This window comes from Nyctereutes procyonoides, unplaced genomic scaffold (assembly GCF_905146905.1).
Source record: "Nyctereutes procyonoides isolate TBG_1078 unplaced genomic scaffold, NYPRO_anot_genome, whole genome shotgun sequence".
Taxonomy (NCBI): Eukaryota; Metazoa; Chordata; class Mammalia; order Carnivora; family Canidae; genus Nyctereutes; species Nyctereutes procyonoides.
This window is the reverse complement of record NW_026575139.1, coordinates 27,052,949-27,075,769: the sequence shown is the minus strand read 5'-3', so window position 1 is coordinate 27,075,769 and position 22,821 is coordinate 27,052,949. Positions and strand designations below refer to the sequence as shown.

Below are 22,821 nucleotides of genomic sequence, written 5' to 3'. Positions count from 1 at the left end.
CATATATCATACCTTTGAAATGTCTCCACAGCTCCTGTATGATTTCCTCTTCTTTCTTCTCCTCTGTTCTTCTCATCCTCTCCAACCCTTTCTTTTTCTCTTTCCATCTCTGCATTTCCATTTGAGAAATGGCTATTGACCTATTTTGAAGCTCTCTGTGGTTAGTCTCCTTATGAGCCCATCAATGGCATTCTTCATTTCTGTTTTAATGTGTTTCATTTTTCTCATTTCCTTTTGATTCATTCTTAGTTTCCATCTCTTCACTGATATTACCTATTTGTCCTTGTATATTGCCTACTTTTCTCATTAGTGCTCTTAGCATATTAATCATAGTTATTTTTAAATTCCCTGTCTGAATATTGCAACATCTGTGTTATATCTCAGTCTGGTTCTGGTGATTGCTTCATTTTTTTCAGACTGTTTTTTCCTTGCCTTTTAGCAGCCTTGTAATTTTTATTGAAAATTGAATATAATGCATTGCATAGAAGCCTTTAGTGTGATGTTTTATTTTAATCTGGCTAGAAGTTGGGCTATGTTTAGTGTTTGCTATAGCTGTAGGTGCTGCTGGCTTAGAATCCCTCTATGGTCCTTGTTTTTGTCTTTCCTTTTGACTTTAGGATTCTCTAAAAAGTCCTCAGATAGAGTCTGTATTTGGCAGTTTTTTCAGCTATAATCTACTTTCTTATGCCAGTAAAGTTTCATACTAGCTCTAAGTTTGTGGGAAAAGGGTAGCATTCTGTGACCTTCACTGATATTTCTTAGCTTTTTTTTTCTTTTCTTTCTTTCTTTTTTTTTATCTTTGTTAGCTGAGATAAGAAGGCTAAAGTGTGTTGGAGTGGGAGAAATGTCTTTCCCCCAGGTGGAATAAATCTTCTCCCTTGGAGAATATGCCTTTGTTATTGAGAATGCTTTGGGCATAGTTCTTAATGGTTACTGATATGGACTGGATGTCTCTCAAAATTGATGTTTTTTGGTTTGTCTCATTTTTTCTCCCTTTGTTCATTTGTTTCTTAAATTCCACATATGCATGAAATCATATGGTATTTGTCTTTCTCTGACTAGCTTACTTTGCTTAGCATTATAACACTTATGTTAACTACACTGGAATTAAAATTTTTAAAAATCATGTGTTGAAGCCCTACACTCCAATGTCATGTTATTTGGAGATGGGGTCTGGGAACATGATTAAGGTTAGATGAGGTTATGAGGGTGATGCTCTGCTCAGATAGGATAGTGCCCTTTCAGGAAGAGACACCAGAGAGATTGTTCCTGCTCTCTTTCTATTTCTCTCTGTTTGTCTATCTCTCTTTCTATGTGTACATACTGAGGAAAGGCCATGTAAACACAGCAAGATGGCGGTAATCTGCAAGCCAGGAAGAGGGCCTTATTAGAACCTGACCATGCTAGCATCTGATCTTGGAATTCCAGCTTCCAGAACTGTGAGAAAATAAATTTTTGTTGTTTAAGCCACCCAGTCTATGATATAGTTCCTCTTCTTCCATGAGGGAATCTTTGGAGTTCTTGAAGGTAGGTAAAACCCAAGAAGTGTAAGGGTCCCCTCAAAAATGCAGCCTTTAGGAACTTCTTATTGCCACATTAGTCCACATTCAGCTTCCAGCAACTTTGGAGAACTACCCTTTAAGCATCCTTACATGGTCCTAACAGCTTCTGCTTCAGAGAAACATATCTTGGATGTGATGCACTGAATTCACCTGTCACTCCAGATTTGGGGTTGGTAGTTTGCCCTACAACCTCAATTCTTTGACAGGTCCAAGAAACATCGTTGAACACTTCTTATTGTAAGGATGAGAGTGATTACTTCTAGGTTCTTTATATATCAGAGCTGAAACTGGAAGTCTTTGTATTTTAGAGTTTTACTTTTTTCCCTTGAATTTCATAAAATATTTAGTATGTGAGGTAAAGAATATTTTGAATTTCCCCACAAATTACCAGTTAAGTAATCCATCTCTTTCTCAGTGATTTATGATGCTTTCATTATCATGTTAAATACATTTTCTTTTTTTTTAAAATAAATTAATTTTTATTGGTGTTCAATTTACCAACATACAGAATAACACCCAGTGCTCATCCCGTCAAGTGTCCCCCTCCGTGCCCGTCACCCATTCACCCCCACCCCCCGCCCTTCTCCCCTTCCACCACCCCTAGTTCATTTCCCAGAGTTAGAAGTCTTTATGTTCTGTCTCCCTTTCTGATATCTCCCACACATTTCTTCTCCCTTCCCTTATATTCCTCTTCACTATTATTCATATTCCCCAAATGAATGAGAACATACACTGTTTGTCCTTCTCCGATTGACTTACTTCACTCAGCATAATACCCTCCAGTTCCATCCACGTTGAAGCAAATGGTGGGTATTTGTCGTTTCTAATGGCTGAGTAATATTCCATTGTAAATACATTTTCTTTCACTTTAGTATTTTTTTCAGTACTATACTGCTTGTGTGGTTTAGTCTTTTTTTGTTTTTTTTGGTACTTGAGTCATACTATTTTAATTTTTTTCTCTGATACATTTTGTTTTGATACAGGACAAATATTCCCTTGTTAACTTTCTTTTAAGTCTTCCATTCCCCATTAAGTATTAGTCCAGATGAATGTGGTTATTTTTGTTATCTCCCTAAACCCATCCCTCCCTAGAACAATCCCAATGGGATTTTGGTCAGAGCTATACTAAGTCTACAAATTAACATGGGGATAATTATCATGGCATTAATAAGTCAAGTTATGAGAATTCCTAATGCATTTAAAAAATAAACTTTATTTTGGAACATTTTTAGATATACAGAAAGATTTTAAAGCTAGTACAAAGAATTTTTACACAACCCACTCCCAATAACTTTTATTATTTGATATCTTATATTAGTATGGTACATTTGTCCCAACTAATGAACCAGCATCAATAAATATTGTTATAACGAAATCCCTTAGTTTTTACCTAATGCTTTTTTTAAGTTCTAGGATCCCATCTGTAGAATCACACATTATATTTAGTAAGTTATGTCTCCTTAGACTCCTCTTAGCTATAACAACTTCTCAGAGTTTGTTTCAGAGGAGTACTACTCAGATAGTTTGTGGAATGTCCCTCACTTAGGCTTTGTCTGATGATTTTCTCATGAGTAGACTGGGGCTTGGGATTTTGGAAAGAAGACCGCAGAGGTGAGTGCCATTTTCATCACATTATATCAAGTGTACATTCTATTAACATGATTTATCACTCTTGATGTTAACCTTGATCACCTGGCTGAGATAGTGTTTGTCAGGTTCTCCACTGTGAAGTTACTCTTTTATCCCCCTTTTCCACATGATCTTGTTTGGGTGGAAGTGCCTATGTGCAGCCCACACTTAAGTGGGGAGTTATTTCTTCTCCTCAAGGGCACCCCGTATATGTATGTACGTATGTATGTCAGTATGGACTCATGAGTATTTATTTTGTACTTTGAGTTTTAGGCCAATAGAATTGTGTTCCAATTATCACAGGTTTGGTCATTCTTGCAATTGGCTCCTATGTCTCTTGGATAAACCCCTAGTTTGTGTGTGTGTGTGTGTGTGTGTGTGTGTGTTGAGCACTTTCTTATTTTCCTGTATCAGAAGATGCTCATACCCATCTTGTATATTTTCTGCCCACCTATGGAACCTACCATTTCTCCAAGGAATTTTGGCTCCTTTTATTGGAGAATAGTATTAGAAACTAATATCTGGGCACTGGATGTTCTATTATCTTTTAAAATCCGAATTTAACAGACACTTGAATTTTTGGAGAAATTTTCTTTGCCAGATGAATTTATTGCAGATTTGACGTATTTATTTAACTTTTCAGGAGGCATAAGAGTCCAGTGGTGGTTTGGTATTTATCTGGGTCCAGTTATTATGCCAGCTGCTTAGGAGAGATTGGGAAGTGATATATTTTAGATTTCTGAAGTACATATTCTAGTTTGTGTTTGGTTGGTGGGGGAGGGGACATGGGTGGGTGGAAAAATAGACAAATAGATGATTTTGATGAAAGAGAAGCAGGAAATGAAAGGGTAATGTAGGGAATGACTTGGGATTGGTTCTACTTAAGCAGTGGTCACTGGGGAAGTTCACTCAGATGAGCTCCTCTGAGTTACTTGAGTAATGCTAAGAGGCAACTCTCAAGATCAGGGAGCAGATTGCTCCCAGAAAAAGGAACCAGAATCCAAGGAAATGATTTGACATGTTGGAGGGACAGAATAAAGACTAGTGAAGGGTCATTTGGGAAGTAGTGCTTGAACAGGAGCATGGAAGCAGAGGAAGTCAGAGATCTAAAAAGGACCAGGGTGGTAGTCATTGTTTTGGGGTAGAGAATGGGTAGAGCAATATATCATGGGAAACCATGCCTGGGATTCTGTCCACTTTAATTTCTCTCCAGACTTGCCTCTCTCTCCCAAACCCTGATTGTATTGGCTTTGGGTTCCTGGGGGGATTTCAGGCCCTTGTCTGTTATTTTAGTTTTGGACTAGAAGACTTGCTTTGGGAAGTGGCTCAGTGGCAAAGAAGTATTATGGTTTTGGATTCAGAAAGTTCTAAATTTTAATTTGTATTCTCTTGAGGAATTTGCTTAACTTCTCTTGACCGTGTTTTTGTTAGAACCTCGCAGGAATCTTATGTGGATTGGAGGTGATATACATAAAGTGCCTTGGAGGTATACAATGCATATGGCCTATTATTTGTCATCAAAGTTTAATTGTACACTGTGAAAAGAACTCTCTGGTACAAACTGAATAGTTGAATCATAACTAAGACTAACTCAGTTATATACTCTCATGAATTGTTAAGCAGTTAGAGGATTTGGTTTAGATTTAGGAATTATCCTTGTAGAAACCTCTGGGCAGTGGTGACTTTCCATGGACCCTCCTCCCAGCTTCCACTGGTCTTTTCTGGTCTTCCATTCTGTATCTAGACATGTTTCTGGGTTGTCAGTGTTATACCACTTGCCTTCTCTACTTGCTGTCTGCTAGCTGGCACTGAGTCTCAGGCAGGGACCACCTTACCCTGGGGCTCTTACAACCACTTGGGCTGTTTGTGATTTTCCGCGAGCCCACCAAGCATTTCATGGGTTCCAAGACTTCAGTGGAAGCTGGTGGTGGAGGTCGCCCACAGAGTCATAGTCCCTTCTGCTGGGCTTCTCTCCTTTCCCCTTGTCTTTCTTCTTCCCCCTATGCTTCAGAAGCAAATCCGTTCCTTTCCATCTGAGTCAGTCCTTTGGAGACACCATCTGCTACTTCAAACTGGCCTACCAAGACATTTCTTCTCAATAAATAGATCAAATCTCACTAAGAAGAAATCCCGTGATTAACACTTTTCTCTGTATTTTTTTAAATTTGTCTCTCCTATTTTTCGAGTGACTGCTCAGATGTTATCTCCTAGGAGAGACCTTTTCTGATCATACTATCCAAAAGCTTTCTTCTTTCCCACTAACCACCCCTGCCCCATCACTGTCGCTCTCCTTACCTGGCTTTATATTGGTTCATGGTATTTATCACTACTTGATGCTATTTTATGGATGTGTTTATTTTATTTTTTTAAAAGATTTTATTTATTTATTCATGAGAGATACAGAGAGAGAGAGAGACGCAGAGATACAGAGAAGCAGGCTCCATGCAGGGAGCCTGACATGGGACTCGATCCTGGGACTCCAGGATCAGGCCCTGGGCCAAAGGTGACGCTAAACCACTGAGCCACCAGGGCTGCCCCTATGGGTGTGTTTATTGCCCCATATGGCAAGAACTTTGCCTTATTCATGCTTCCTCTCCAGAGGCTGGAACAATGCCAGAACATGTAGGTCTCAATAAATTGTTAAATGCCTATCATTTGACAGTCTATTGTACTGGGTCCATGGCACATAGAGATGAATTAGATGATCAGATCATGATTTTGTATAGAGACAGACATGTGCAGTATGCTGTAATAAAAGTGTATACTATAGGCACCCTAAGAATAGCATCTTAATTTGGTATGGGTGAGGGAGGTAAGGATGATCTTTCTATAGGAGAAAACTTAGGGACTGAATTGAAAGAAATCTAAATCTCAGTGGAGAAAATTCAGTCTAGATGGGGAGTGCTAGCTGCAGATATGGAAATGCTAGCTGCAGATATGGAAATGTGGCACCACCCGCATGCTAGGGAAACTGCAAGTGAAGGGAACAAACAAATGTGCAGGAAGACCAAGATAAAACTTCTCGGGATGGAACTTGGTGCACATGGCCTAACTTGTATATTCCAGGCTCTTACTCTAGAAAATTTGATCTCATTAGGTCTTATCTGCCTGGATGTGTATATTTTAGCCTCTAGATTTTTCTCTTAAAACACACTAAGATTCTGTTTAACTCTTATGGATTCCATTCAAGGCTGTAGTGTTGCCAAACACTGAGGGGCAGTGCTCATGGCAGTTCTGATTTGCTTCTGTTACTTCTTCTGTCAAATATAGACCCTGTCACTGCTTTTGATCCTCTTTTTCTCATGTTTTATGTTGTGCTTATTTCTGGGATCTTTGCCTTACCCTTCTGCTATTTCATGGTTTCTTTGGTTCCTACTCCACTATTTCTGGTTGATTTTTGATAACTGCACTATCATAGTGCCAAGGGCTACTATATATCCATAATTTCTTGACATCACATAATGTGTGACATCACATTTATATTTTAACAGGGTCATATAGCTTGAGTTGAAAAAGACTAGAAGAGTAGAAACCAAGTTAGAAACAAGTTGGCAGAGGAGGTTCACACCAGATTTGAGTAGTGTTGAACCTTGATGTGCTCCCAGAGGTCTTGCTGCTCTAAGAACTAAAGCAAATACTGCTGTCTTGGGACGCCTGGGTGGTTCAGTGGTTGAGTGTCTGCCTTCAGCTCAGGGTATGATTCCAGTCCTGGGATGGAGTCCCATATCCCACGTGTGTCTCCCTCCATGTGTGTCTCTCTGTCTCTCTATGTGTCTCATGAATAAATAAATAAATAATCTTTTTTAAAAATGCTGCTGTCTTAATCTATGGTGACTATGGTTCTAGGACATATCGTAGAACATGTCATGTGTGTTATGTCCGTTTGTGTGTTGGTCGGGTATTGGGGAATTCAAACTCTTCCTCAAAGAGTTTGGTAGTCACGAAGCTCTTGGAGGTCTCTCCTTTTGTGCTATGGAGTCTCATTGAGATTATCCATTCTTGGTTATAGAGGTCAAAATGTTAGTATTTTTCCTTGGGTGTATTTTTTTTTCCTTTTGGAATTTCCATGCTAGTGTAAGGGACAGATTGACTCCTTGAATTTTGTTTTGCATATCTGACCATGGCTATAATGTTGAAATTTCAGTTTTGGACTTTTGGACATGGCACATGTACACATCTCTCATTTTATTTTATTTTAATTGCTTTTAAAATTCCCGTGTCCAGTACCTATTTTTAACCTTATATTTGGCAATCTGAGACATTTATTTCTAAAATTATCTAATTACATAGCACTTATATGATTTGTAATAAAGATATCAGGTAGTCTAGATTCCAACACTTAATATTTTATTATTTTATTTTTAAGAGTACCTTATTTTCGTCAACATAGAAGAGGAGATTGAAGGGTTCAAATGTGAGATATAGTGTGTAAGAATAGTTACTCCTTTCTCCTTCATCCTTCTTTTTCTCCCCCCCCTTTTTTTGGTCTCATCCCCCACTCAAGGGAGTTATGAGGGCATTAGAAATATCCCTTAATGACTATACTTTTCAGAAATTATCATTGTTCCAGAATTTGCTGGCTGATTATAGGAACATTTGGGACAAATTATCACATAGGAAGGGCTCTTTGAGTTCAGACATGGCAAGAAATTTATCTCCCTCAGTTGAAGTTGTATTTGTTTTCAGCCATACTGAGCAACTCCTGGTCTTCTAATATTAACAAAGAATAAAAAAAAAATTGATGCTACATAATAACACATTTATTCACCTAATTGTATGGTCCTCTGATTTTGTTAGATGATCCAGAGGCTGAAATATGCACCAGGACTAATGTTCACATAGTCCATCCCCATTTTTACGGTGGATACTTTCCACACAAATACCATCTGTAGTAGGCATCTGAACAGGCAGCTGTTCACACATGTGTAATATGATGTACACCTAGAAGCTGCAGCTGGACCAGATAATATTCTGCTCTGGTAAACTGTGGTATCTAGGATTTCCTTCTGGCCACTTCAGACTGTTAAACCTTAGAAGTCCCCGATTAAGCTGTGTTGTTTCTGTAAAAGAGTAACTCAATCAACAGAAATGGCTATTTTATGAGTACTTATGTGTGCCAGGCCCTGGGCCAGGGGCTTTATGTGCCTTATTTTGCTTAATATGACAAACTTGGGAGGTGGTATATCCCCCTTTTGCACATGAAGACACTGGGAGTCAAGCAACTAATAAGTGGAACTGGTAGTTAAATCCTATTCTAGCCATGAACATCTATTGCCTCCATCACAGAGACACACTTTATCAGGTTAGTTAGCCAGTCAAGTGACCACTGTGGGAACCAGGTAAAGGAGAGGTCAGTACTGACTGGGGCAGAGGGCGAAGAAAGTTTCACTTGCCATAGGAGTGTGAGTCTGGGGTTACTGGATTTAATGCTGAACAGATGTGGCAGCAACATTGATCACACTTATTCCAAGTGTGACATTTGACCTTTGCCCTTCTATCACAGTCTGAGTCTGCAAACCTCAGAAAGGGACATTAGCTCCTGTGGAGGCAGCCCACTGTTGAGTTACGTGGCACCTGGATGAGGATCTTCTCCAGGCAAAGCAAACTGAACTGAAGAGAATGTTGACTCGGGTTTTTTGGAACAGATCATACCTGTGCCCTAGGGTGAATAGTGATAGCTAAATCATCATGACCTGTCTTCAAATGTCTTCACTTTAGCAGAATTACCAAATGGCACTTTAACCCTGATTTTCCATCAAGCTTCAGAACTACAGAATTTGTTTTAGTCCATCCTGGGATTTTCTGAATCAGTGAGGCCCTTAACCCACTACACCAGATGTCACAACTTTTCCAAAGGTGAATGCAGGGGACTTGGTCTCATTCCCTTTAAGTGGAAAGCACCTATCTCCCTGGGCACCTGCTGCCTGTCTCCCCTTACACTGCAACGACAGAGAATACATGCAGCAAGTAAATAAGAAGTGGGAGCCTTTTCAGGACTGATTTTCTTTTTGAATCAGAATGGAGATTTGTGGCCATAACACTTTCCATCAAGTATTTGCAAGTTTTGGGGCAATCAGTGCTCTTCTGAGTGTCTCTCACAGGTAGTAGGAGGTTAGCCTGCTCTCAATATAGACTGCCCTTTGTTACACTTTTACTTTTAGCAGGCTTTTTTTCCACTGAAGCAGAAAATTCGAGATATAAAATTGTTTATGCCATCTCTAAAATAACATGAAATCATTGACATTCCTATTTTGTTAAACTTTTTAATTTCACCAACAGTACATGGTGATTGTAGAATTTTTAAAAGAAAAACCAAGAAGAGAAAACAAACAAAACAAAACAAAAACCCAATTAACTAAAAGCCTATAATCCCACCCAGCCAGAGATAAGGTCCAACTCCATCAACCTCGCAAGTTCTGTGCAACGATTGCATTCTGTGTTGCTGATTCACTGAATATTGAGAGACTAATATAACTTTTATTATGATGGTGATTTGTAAATAATTGCACAGAGTTAATTCTCAGAGATTTGAAATTATGGCCATAATAGAAAGCCAGGATTTTATTTTCTCAATTGGAAAGTAGAGAGTAAAAAATAGATAAAGAGTGAAAAATGTTTTTCTAAGCCTGTATTTGTTGGTGGTGCTTCTAATTTTAAGATAGAGAAAAAGTTTTAACTCCTGCCTTCCTGATTCATTCTTAGAAATAAGATGAATCATTTTCCCAATAAAACCTTGGAAACCCCCAAGGAAAGAGGCACTGGGATAGCAGGAGGAATATGGGAACGGGACCTGGTGAAGTAAAGGATTTTAATTTTCTTTTTGGAACACAGAAGAGTTGCTGCTAACACTGGCCCCAGCTTTACTCTTCTTTAATAAGGGCATTAGTTTGAAGAGGGGGCTTCTAACCACAGGTCAGGATATTGGGAAAGCACAACAAAATGTTAAGTCTCTTATGATGTCTACCTTTCTGCTTACAGCTTCTCTGTAACAGTAAAAACAGAGCTAATCTTTTGAAAAATGCCCTAAGATCCCACTTTTGTTAGAAGCAAAGGAGTAGGTGAGTCAGGAGCAGTGAGCCAGAAGCAAACAGGTGGGATTGGACCTGGCACCCCCGCAGCCCACACAGAGCGGCAGGGCTATAACACCGGCCCCCAGAATCCCCTTGGTGCTCACAATTAAACATAATTGGAACTTTGCCTCTGAGCTTTGTCCTCTTGCAATCACCTGCCTCATTGCTGATGGATTTCTGCTCATGAAACCCTGAGAAGGAAACCTTCCGTTGACCCATCCCTACTTTTCAGACAAGAAGGGGCTATTGATTTTACCTGCCATGTAGTCTCCCCAATTCTTTTATTTTTTTTAAAGATTTTCTATATCAAAAAAGCGATTTTTAAAAAAGCAATTTTAAAAAAATGGAATAAGTAAAAATAAACACACAAAAGAGTGACACGTGAAAAAAAAAATCTGAATGATAGGCCTGTGTAAAATTGACCATCATCTGACTTTGGAGTAAAGACATGTTTATTCGGTCAGTAAGAGGAAAGAATTAGAAATTCTTAGGGAAACAAAACTGCAAATTCCCACCCGATGTGGGAATTAAAAATTCTGGGGAGGGAACAGACCTATTGTAAATGGACTATTCATTCCAGAAACCAGTTTCTTCCAGCTTGGATAAGTCTTGATTAATTGGTCCATTAGTCAATAATCAGAAATACAGCTATAGGGACACCTGGGTGGCTCAGTGGTTGAGCACCTGCCTTCAGCTCAAGACATGACCCCAGGGTCCTGGAATCAAGTGCAGCATCGGGCTCCTCGCAGGGAGCCTGCTTCTCCCCCTGCCTGTGTCTCTGCCTCTTTCTCTGTATGTCTCATGAATAAATAAATAAAATCTTAAAAAAAAGAAACTGTGATAAACAGTTATGCCATTATATTTCTCTATTAGAAGACAGAGTCTCAAATGCAACAACAACAAAAAGCACAGTCTGCCTCCATGTTGTTTACAAGAGAAGTACCTGAGCAGTATGGCACCAAGTCTGACAATGAATAGACAGGCACAGATTCTAGGCAAGTACGAGCAAAAAGAAAGCAGAGCTGGCAAAATTAGTCTGGGACAATCCCAAGGAAAAAAGCATTATGTGGACAAGATGGGATATTTTAAATGGTGGAAGTTACAGCCCACTGTTAAATTACTATCATGGATCTTTACCCATGGAAAACCAGCTCCATAATTGCTAAAACAGAAACTATTAGGAGAGAAGAGAATTAAAGAATAAAGTAAGAGAATGTTAGCACATAGAAAATTAGAATAACAATTAAATGGCTTAATTTAATATACAAACCCAGAATATACCTAAGAAAAAGTCTGCATCTCCAAAGAAGTCTTAAAAGGCAGGGCTCTTGGGCTTGGGGTAAGTAGAAGGTACAGTTTATTCTTATCAGGTTTCAGGCACTTTCTAGAAAAAGGAATGGAAAGTTTTATTTCTGTGACATTTCCTCATGGTAAAATTCCATAAAATTGAAAACTTGGAGATAAAGGTATTATCAGGAGATACGGTCTTGATTTTTAGTATATGAGCTGTAAATTCTGTCCTTATCACTAAGTCACTGAGAAGATGGCTGATTTTCCCAAATCAGTAAAACAGTGACCCAACCAAAAATGATTCTATTGACCTTCATTCTTCTGCATCCAAACCCTAATGCCCTTCCTGCTTATATAGATTCTAGTCGATACAGAAATTTCAGTGGCATGGTTTGCTTCCTCTAATGGAAGCTAAGGTTGAAAGCAAAAGGAGGTTTGCTGGGTACCTGCGCAAATGTCAGGTGGAGGGGAAGGGTGGCAGGAACAGCCAGGAGACTGAGAAAGATGTGCTTTGAGCACCAGGAAAAGCTTCTCTAGCATCAGAGACTTGGGAGAGAAATCTAGCTCTAGGCCAGATGAGTACATTTTGTTTAAAAACAAAAACTTCCTGGTATACACGTTTTTTTTTAAACATTTTATTCATTCATGGGGGTGGGGCAGAGACACAAGCAGGCTCTATGCAGGGAGCCCCACATGGGATTCCCACCCAGGCTGCCCTATACTTCTTAATCAAACAGCATTGTGATCTTATTACAGTCTTTGGACAACAGATATTTTTAGTACATTGGTACTTAACATAGAACATGTTGATGTGCTATTTCATCAGAAATCTTTCAAGGAACATTATGGACAACCATAATGAACATACATGGTAGGATTTCCTTACCCTCAACCCCCACCCTTTCATAATATAGTGAATTGAAACACTCATGAAATCAATACAGATAAATTAACTTAGTGAATAACTACTCCCCAGTGTCTGGCTATAGTGATGAGGCTCATTCCGGATGGACTTGATAATCAGCTTATCAAGTCCAAGGGATACACAGCTTATCAGTGTTCTGAGCCATACCTGTTTAGATGTCTTAATCTATTATGATCTCAAGGAGCTAGGTTCCCTCACATGAGGAATTTTTCTTATAGGACAGGACTTTTGCATGCCATTATTTGGCAATAATTATTTGAATGAAGGCCTCAGGAGAGCCAAGGAAAATAGCATTTTCAAATGATTAAAGCTACTTCAACATTGTTGCTTTTTGTTTAGTCCTTTAAAAATGATCAGGCTTTATGGGTAAGAGAGGGAATACTTTTTCTGAAAGCGTATTATTTCTCAAAGGCCACAAGAATGTCTTTTAAAACTTACTGATAAAGTCGAATGAATACAATTTCAGACCCACAGAGGTTCTTTCAGTGTGCCTGATGTCCAGGACAGAGCATACGTTTGCTTACATTTTTATTGTCATCATAAAACAGCATTTTCTACAGAGTGTGGTTCAGGGCTCTCTTACATCAGAATGGCCCAGAGGGCTTATTAAGAATGCAGCTTCCTGGTCTTCTCCCCCAGTTTCTGATTCAGTAGCTCTGGGGGGATACTTAGGAATCTGCTTTTCACCATGGTCACCCGCAAGTGTGTAGGCATCCCCAAATTTGAAAACCACTGCTAAGGGGCATTGCAATTCTGCAAACAAACCTAGTCTTCTGTTTTCATTTTATGTCATACAAAGTAGGAGTTTAAGAATTTATTTTTGGGAGGTCCCTGGGTGCCTCAGTGGTTGAGCTTCTGCCTTTGGCAGCTCAGGTCACGATCCTGGGATCGAGGCCTGCATCTGCCTATGTCTCTGCCTCTCTCTATGAATAAGTAAATAAAATCTTAAAATTTATTTTTGGTAACACTGGAACACTGTCTTCAAATTAATAGGACCCTGTTGTTTAGGAGAAATAGTCTCTGCAAAATTCCTCTATGAAATTGATCTTAAAAAGACCTGCTGACTCACATGCTAAGCAAATCTGTCCTCTCTCCGCCTGCTGCCTGTCAGAATTGCTGACCTTATGCCTATGTATTCAAGTGCGTCCTGAAAGTCAAAATGTATTTTCTGTAGTTTCTAATGGAAAAGAACTGAGCCTGTCATTTGGTTTTAAAAGGAAAAATTGAGAAAAGACACAATGGTTCAGATAAATTTTACATCAAAGAGTAGAGGGAAGAAGAGAATAAAAATTTCCATAAGTGTTGTCAGTTATCTTTTGGGTGAGGGTATGTAAAATAAATAATTCCTCCCTCCCTCCCTCCCTGAATGACAGTGAATATTAGAATATTAGGCATCACGCCTCATGATTCCTGCTGTGTCAGAGACTAAATTACAATTAACTTCATAGTGAATCATGAGGATTATCACCCTTAAGAAACGGAATTGTTACATTAGAAATTGGATTTTTGTGGAGTTTTTTCGTTTCTTTTTCTTCTTCTTCTTCTTCTTCTTCTTTTTTTTTTTTTTTTTTTTTTTTTTTTTTTTTGCCGTTTGGGAAATTTTTCTTTTTTCTTCTTCCTAACAGTTTTCTGCTAGGCTGGCAGGTGTAGGAGCTGCTTTGCTCTTGCTCTGAGATGACAATTCTGTATTTTGGCTGGACAACTCAGATTCTTTCTAGGTAGAACCTAGGAGATGGAATAATCCTAGCTTATTAGTATTTGACTTAAATTAGAATCATCCCAAATCCGTTGAATTTCCCTCTCACTGGTATTGGGTTCTATTGTGTTATACAATTTTCTTTTCCTTCCATTCTTTGGAACTCTAGTGCACAGAATTAGAATAATCATAATTCTTGATCCATGACATACCACCAACTGTCCATGCATGGCCTTCTTTGATTTTTCTTATTTTTAAAGTAAAGACTTGTGAACACATTGTCTAATCCAAGAATCGGAACATTATTTCTTTTTTACATCAATCTCCATCATTCTTTTATCCCTCAGCCTCTCCATCTCTCTGCCACCAGTGGTAACCACTACTCTGAACATTATTGTCCTCTTGCTTTAGCCAAATGTATGTACGTGAATGTTTAAGCAATACATTGTTTCATGCAGCCAGATGAAGAGGCATCATCCCTGGTTTATACGGTCTCCTAAAACTTGCTTTTCTCTCAACCTTGTGTTAACTGAGATTCATCCATGCTCTAACTGCCATGTAATGTTTTGTTTTGTGATTATAATGCAATTCCTCTGTAAGCTATAGTATACTTTATACTGTAATTTTTATCCATAGTGCTATCATCGGTCATTTTTTTTAAAGATTTTATTTATTTGTTTATGATAGAGAGAGAGAGGCAGAGACACAGGCAGAAGGAAAAGCAGGCTCCATGCAGGGAGCCCGACGCAGGGCTTGATCCCGGGACTCCAGGATCATGCCCTGGGCCGAAGGCAGGCGCCAAACCGCTGAGCCACCCAGGGATCCCCCATCATCGGTCATTTAAGATATTTCCAGTTTTGGCTTTTATGACCAGCGCTGCTATTTGGTGACATGTGCCAAGGTTTCTCTTGTGTGTGTATCTTAAGGTAGAGGAGCATCGACTCTGTGTTGCAGGATGTGAGACTGTTCAGCTTTACAGAATAATATGAAAGCACTTTCCAGAGTGATTGTATTGGCGTCCACCTACCAGCTGTGCAGGAAATGCTGTTAAGCTATATCTTCACGACGCCTTTGTATTTTCAGACTTACTTGTTTTTGACGATTTGTGAGTCTAAATCTACGGATACACTAAAGTATTCTGTTGATCACTTTAGAAAAAAGATGGGGCGTGAGATCTGGCTCCCTTCATGTATTTCAGCTAGAAAACAATTAAATTATTATGCCTGCTTCATTTAACAGCACCCAAGTTTTTCTCTCCATTATCTCACTGTAGGCTGCTGGCATTCTTTTCCCATTATTCCTGAAAATATGAAAACTTTGCTTGTACAATGAAATCACTTGGGAAATTTTTAAAAATGCTAATGCTTAGACCCCTACCTCCAGAGACTGATTTATTCGTCTGGGGTGCAGCTTTGAACGTGGGGAGTTTTTGAAAGCTTCCCAGGTGATTCTGCTGTGCAATCAAGGTTGAGACTCACTGCTTTAAATTCGAGAGATCTTGATAAGCAAATATGTCCTTGGGGTAGCTGTTAATTATATATATATTTCTCTTTTCTAAAGTATAAGTTTTATGTTGTTTTGAAGAACTCTCCTGCCTCTAATTAACCTTTGAGAGATTGTGTGTGTGTATGTGTGTGTGTGTGTGTGTGTGTAGTTGATAGAAGTAAATAGGCACTCAGTGAAAGTTATCATGGGTTAGCATTATGTTTGGCACTTACTTTATACTTACAACTATGGATAGTTTTAGGGTACATAATAATCACCTGGGAAGTATTTTATTTGTTTTTTACAGTGCAGACTTTGGTTCAAAAGCCCAGGAATCAATATTCTAACAAGCATGTTGGGTGATTCTGAAGCAGGTGGTTCCAGGAGCATCCTTGGAGAAAAATTGCCTCCTCATAGGCCTGCAGTGTAGATGGTAGTCTCATTTCCAGATGACGGAATGTGAAGCTCAGAGAAGTTAAGAAAACTGCATCAGATCACACAGCTCCCCAGTAGTGAAGCCGTTGCTGTATCTTCTTAGCCCTTTTCATGGTGAGCTTCTAACGAGGCCCCCAGAATTTGGGGGAGTTTAGAACGTGTATTGTCTTCTCCACATTTATGTTCCTTCCTCATCTGGGGAAGGATTCTCTTCACCAAAACAACAAAAACAACACAAAAACCTTTACTGTTCCACCGAAATTCACCTCATTCCTGCAGACCTTCAGGAGGGCTGCATTCTGGGTGTGGTCCTGGGCTGCCCTCTGTGACTCATTCCTAAGGTTTATAACCAAGAGCATATGTTTTCCTTTAGACTTGCATGTATAAGTTTTATTCGCTCCTGGGTTTTGGTTACCTGGGACCCTTTGAGTTGCATAAGAGAGAATACTAAGCTGAGCAAGCAGAAGGGAACTTAGGGGTTTACATAACAAAGAGCAGAGCAGGGAAGTAGCTGGGGTTCAGATATTTCTCAGCCCTCCAGACCCTGATCCTAAACCTGAAACCTCCTTTCGATGATGTCCTTCTATGCCTGGCTTCTCCCACTCAGTGGCTGTTGTAGATTTTGGTAAGAGTGCTGATTGTGCCTCATGGCTTCTCTGGGAAGGGAACACTCCAGAATGTACACCCTGGGAAGGCTCTGGCTTGGTTTTGGTGACATTCCAGTCCAAGATCAGTTATCTGTGCATCGAACATGGTGGAAATGATTGTCAATCTCATGGTAGGAATGGGGAAGGGAGCAGTTTTCCTGTAGAAGGAGGGAATGTGTTCCAGATAAAGGGTAAGGCAGTTGCTGGGCAGTCAAAACAATCTATACTTAATTTGGTGTTGTCTGTGTCTAATTTTGGAGGGGTGTAAATGACTTGATGTATTCCGTGGCTGTTTGTATAGTAAAAGTGTTTATTGATGTGTAAATCATTTTCTCTGGTACAGCCATCCCCATAGATAACCAAAGATAAGACTAAAAATGTTTACTTGCCTGCCATTGGCTCAGAGCTCTTGATTTTGAGTTTGAGGTGATTGATTCTTCTGAGAAAACTTTGTATAGAGAATTCTTTTTTTCTAAAAATTGAGCTTGCAAACAAATGAAATGTGCTATATTTTTGTTCTTAGTTGGCCCTAGAACAATGGCTTTAGTTGTTGATGACACGTGTGTAACTTTAAGAATTATTTCTAGGGAGGCCTGGGTGGCTCAGTGGTTGTGTCTGCTTTCGGCTCAGGGTATGATTCCAGGGTCCTAGGATCTAGTCCTGCATCAGGCTCGCTGTGAGGAGCCTGCTTTTCCCTCTGCCTATGTCTCTGCCTTTCTCTCTGTGTCTCTCATGAATAAATGAAAAAAGAATTATTGCTAAACTCATGTACAAATGAATGGAAATATTTCTGCATGCATTTTAAAACTTATATTCAGTGCATATTCTCTGCACCCCCCACCAAATTAGGGCTTTCCTATGAAATCCAGTCCTTTGGCCTGTGTGTTTCAAATTACGTTCATATTGTACTGCAGCTGCAACCATCTATAATACAGCCTTGCATGTCTACATGAAACACAGTATGCTTTTAAGTTTCCATTCCCTTTGTGAGCAGATGATAGCTTGTCAAGGAAACATCATGAGGGTGCCAGTGTCTATATCTTGGCACATAAATCTTATAATCACTCTCAAGAATTACATATCCTTTCCATGTTACCTATAATAAATGCAATGCCAACATGTGTGTTGGTATCATGACAGATCTCTTTTTTATGTGAAGACAATCTTCTTAAGAATGTTTTCTGCTGTAGGCCCATTTCTCTGTGCACTGTATGTATTGCAAAGGTATATGGCAGTTCATATCTGCAACTGCTTCAAGAAGGGTGTGTAGGGTCTGTGATTATGTTCTCGCTTGATTCTCACATGGGTATTTCCCAGTGCACTTGCTCCAGAAGAGCTACTGGTTCTCTTGGCAACATGTCAAGTGTGTTGGTTTGTTGATGCCGTTGCCTGTCACAATAGTTACCGCTGAGCTACTTTAGAAAGCTTTGCTTCACTGTCATCTCCCTTACATGTTCTCATTTTAACTCCTTATCAAACTTGCAGACTTGCATTACAGTGACTTCTTGAATGACTTCCAAAATGCTTCCTTCCAAGGACCTTTTGAGGGTCATCTTATGCTTTTTTGCTTGATGCTCATTGATGGTACAAGGTCAGTTGTTCAAGAAACAGTCCTGTCACCTACGATCTCTCCAGGTCCTCAGTATGTTCAGACAGTTAGAATTTTATTCTTTGTAGAATTTCCATCTGGATTGGCAGTAAAGGCTGACATAGCTCCACATGCTCTCACCACGTCTCTTAAAGGATATGCTGATCTCTTCATTGAATGCTCCTCCCGAATCAGATCTCCTCTGGATGCCATGAGGCAAGAATGACAGTGATAAGTGACTGCCATTAAATCTGCTGTGATGAAAATGTTTGTTTATCCTGGGATATGATGCTGGTTATCATATTGTCAGTTCATGACTTTTATTTTTGCTTGTGATCTTCCATGTGAGTATTTCCAGCGCACAGACATTGACTTGCAGAAGGCGTGACTGCAATCAGTCCAGTTTTCTGAGCTGTGCTGAGGCTCCAACAAGGGTCTTAAACACTCACGTTAGAAGACCCATCGTCAGAAAATTTCCTCTGAAGTTGGTGCAATGACACAGACAAGCATACATTTTGAGGCAGTTTTCTTTCCATGGAGTATTTACGCAACCTTACTCTCTTCCTGGTGTTCTTGATATTAAATATTTTAAGAGAGCTGGTTAGAATTTGGGAGTGCTAATTCAGTCATGAAAAATGATGAAGAAACTCTAAAATCACATGGTTATGCATCAAAAGCATTTTTTTTTTTTGCATCCAACAACTCATTTATTTTAGTAGCCTCTGTGAGGTAGGCTTTTGTAAAAAGTTTTTTTGTTTGTTTGTTTGTTTTTAGTCGAGTGTTACTTAAAAGCAAACATAACATTTGAGAAAGGGAAACCTAATTAGTGATCACACAGTCTCATTCTTTCCTAGACAGAGGAAGAAACTAAATTCCAAAGAGATTGAGTCACTTGCTTATGGTCCCATAGCTACCTAGTGGTCCAACTTATGATTTCCCAGCCCAAAGATGGTTTCGTGGATAAAAACACATTGAGACTTGATTTTCATATTTTTAACCAGGTGGTGTTATACCAGTAATCTAACATTTCTGGGCCTTAGTTTCTTTACCTGTAAAATGGATTATTGTCCTTATTACATTAGGCTGCATCTAAAGAAGCAATTAACCTAGTGCCTAGCATCAAGTAAGGAGTTAATTATGTTAGCAGTTCACAACTGAATTTATTTTCAATATTCTTTTCTCAGGGACCTTGAGAATCAGAACAGGATGGAGATTTTTCAGTTTTTTAAATGACTTTGGAAACTTTATATGTATGTATCTGTTTCATCATTTATAATTTTTCTAATACAATTAGAAGGCCTTACCCTGGAAGAAGAGTAGGGACACTGTTTCGGAGAGTCTGATAGAACATGTTATGTTCACTCAAAGGTGGAATTGAGGTCTCTTTTTCTTGTGCATTCTCATTTAACTTGCAGTGCCTTTGTACTAAAACAGGATGCCATATTATTTGGCACCTGGGACTGTGTTTTGAACCCATGCTTCTGAAAAGAGTCCATGTTTCATTACTGTCCAGTTATGGCATGTGTGTTACCTCTTGTTATGGTTTGAATATTTGGTGTGCCCCCACCCAAGTTGATATGCTAAAAACTCTAATGAAGCCTGAAACTCTAATGCTAAACGTGATGATATTTGGAGGTAGGGTCTTTGGGAAGTGATTAGGGTTAAAACTGGTCATGAGGGTAGTGCCCTGGCAGTGGAATGAGTGGCCTCAATAAGAGGGGAGACAAGGGAGGGGAGGGAGGGAGGGAGAGAGAGAGAGAGAGAGAGAGAGAGACTGATCTCTTCTGAGTCCAGAGAAAAGGCCATGTGAGGACTCAGTAAGAAGGTGGTCATCTGCAAGCCAGGAAGAGGGCTCTCACCAGAACCTGAATCCTATCAGACCTTGACCTTTCCAACCTCCAGAACTGTGAGAAAATAAATTTATGTTGTTAAGCTGCTCTGTCTATGGGATTTTGTTATGGCTGCCAGAGCAGACTAAGATACCTCTGCTGGAGTGTGTGTTGTTCAGCGGCCTACTTCCTTGTTTGCCTAAGTTACACACACTTTGAGCAGGTCTCTGTGATGGGAGAGACACGATGTTCAGATGCCCTGAGATTTTTCTCTTCTCTATCCACCATTATCATATATTGTGAAGGCAGTACTAGGTGAGGCACACAAAGGGGCAACAGTCAGCACACCCCTTTTCGCTAGGTTTTTGATGTTTTAAAATCTCCTCTTCTATAAATCAAGAGGTTGGGCAGGTATTGATTGTCATAGATCTGTATAGACCGTGAAAGCTTTGTAACAGTTATTTGGTATATAAATAATTCCACTGCAAGCATTCATTCACTTACTCTTTAGTTCCTTAATTGTTTATCATCTTTATATTTAGCATTTCTGCCTCCCCACACCCAACCTTTTTACTATGGTACATGGTTTTATGTAACATGAACCTTAGAAGCCTGGAATATTGCAGATATGTCTCCACTTTCATCCATTGGTCATATCTGTCATTGTCTTACAAAACATATATAATCTGTCATATACAAATCTCAGGATAGTCACCAACACTTTTTAGCTATTCATTAATCTTATCGTGTTTCTTTGGCTTCTAGATCATCTTTAGCTGAATTTGAAATCATCTGAGGTCAGAGCTCATTTTTATCCAAATAGATAGGGTGAAGCTAAACCTGGATTATAGCCAAGAAAGATCTTACATCAAGTGCCTACAAAATTAGAAACATCACCAGGGAAGCATCAGCAGAGTTTTGTTTACTGGTGTCTTATTCTCAGAGTTTATGCATTGGTGATGGAAGCTTTTGGTTGCTGCTGTGAAATGCCTAGGAAGTGTTTAATTTTGCTTTTGTTTAAAGTTAATTAATTTAATTCAATTAAACAGTGTTCAGTATTGTTTAATTTTGCTTTTTATTTTGGAAACATGAGTTCTTTCCTTTCTTCTTTCTAGGGTTTTTGTTACTAGGGGTTGGGGCTATCCATTTAGGGCCATTTATGTGCTCACACATGTGACTGGGAAGAATGTATGAGGTCACAGGAATGTCTTTAGCTGCTATTAACAAGTTATTATTCAGGGCTTTGTAAGAGATATGTGGCAGTCATGAAGGCTGCAAGTATTCTGGCAAAATTGTAGGATCTCTTCCTTTGAAAGTAGGGAGGAACTATGTGACTTGCTTTGGCCACTGAAATGTGAGTAAAACACGTGTTGGAGGCTTTAAGAACTGGTACATGATCCACCACATCCTATCCCACTGTCATAGTGATCTTTCAGGGTCCTTAATTAACTATGATAAACTGAATTATAGCCAATCTGTATTAGCTATGTATCTTAAGTACTAGTCCTTTGTTGCCATTTTTGGGGAGGATAAATACCTGATATAACCTAACCTATTCTCGTTCTTAGAGGGAGACTCTTATACTCAGGGAGCTTGAGATCTAATTGGGCAGAGAATATGCACTTGCATAATGAAGAAAGAACTGGCATTTGACTGTATCCCTTATTTAGCCATATTTATTACTGAACAATAAAGATGCTGATTATGGTGTAAGATTGAGCCTTTGAGCATATTTCTGAGAGCCTAAATTAACAATCGGAAATTAACTTTTTTCATGAGCTTTTAGATCACAATTGATCAAAACACCTATGCAGGGAATTAAAATTTGCTATTAATTGTCCAGTGGATCCATGATATCTTTAATCTGAAACTGAGGGTAAGGAGACCAATTTGAGTTAACTCTCTGTTGTTCTTTCTACCTTATTATCTACTTAGGAAATGGAATGAAATTCCTTAATACAGATTTGCTTTGATGGCATCTATTAATCAAAATTGTACTTTATCTTTTTGGTATGTGGGGGCAGCCTGTCTGACTACACATACTCATAGCTAATATTGGTTAAATTGGTTATTCATTCATTGTTTAAATTGGTAATTCACTCAGCAAACATTTATTGGGCATCTGGTATGAACCAGGGTTCAGCTCTAGATGCTGTGGGTACAATAATGAACAAGACAGAGTCTCTAACTTCATGAATCTTACATTTTAGTGAGGGATCTGGATAATAAACAAAGATGCAATATGACACTAGTGAATGAATGCTATGAAGACAAAACAGGGAGACAGGATAGAGAATGACAAGATGCATGGTTTTATATTAGGGAGGCGGTTAGGAAAGACCTTTCTGAAAAGGACTCAATTGAACAAGAAATTAAAGGGAGTGAGTGAAAATAGACTCATGTGTATTTACTGGAGGAGAATACTTCAGGCAATGGGTGTAGCAATTGCAAAGGCCCTGAGGTAGGGACATTGTAGGGTATTTGGAGAACAATCAAGAGGCCAGTGTTGCTCAGAGAGGAGGAATGAATACAGGAGAAACTGGGAGGAGAAAAAGCCAAAAGGGTGGTCAAAGAAGCCAAAGAACAGAGCCTTCTGGATCTTTACCACATCTGATGGGAAGCCATCGAGGTTTCGAATGTGGGATAGCCATGATCTGCTTCATTT

General features: G+C 39.2%; 1 protein-coding gene across 7 annotated transcripts in view; it reads left to right on the top strand.

The window, feature by feature from the left end:
* The window catches only part of RGS6 (regulator of G protein signaling 6), a 564,384-nt gene that overhangs the window by 116,218 nt on the left and 425,345 nt on the right, over positions 1-22,821 (top strand). The window contains exon 1 of one of the 7 annotated variants that reach the window (XM_055304456.1): positions 21,430-21,510. The exons of the other annotated variants lie outside the window; for them this stretch is intronic. The gene's annotated coding sequence lies outside the window, so the exon portion shown is untranslated. Of the gene's footprint in view, positions 1-21,429; positions 21,511-22,821 lie in introns of those variants that run through there. 7 annotated transcript variants of the gene reach the window in all.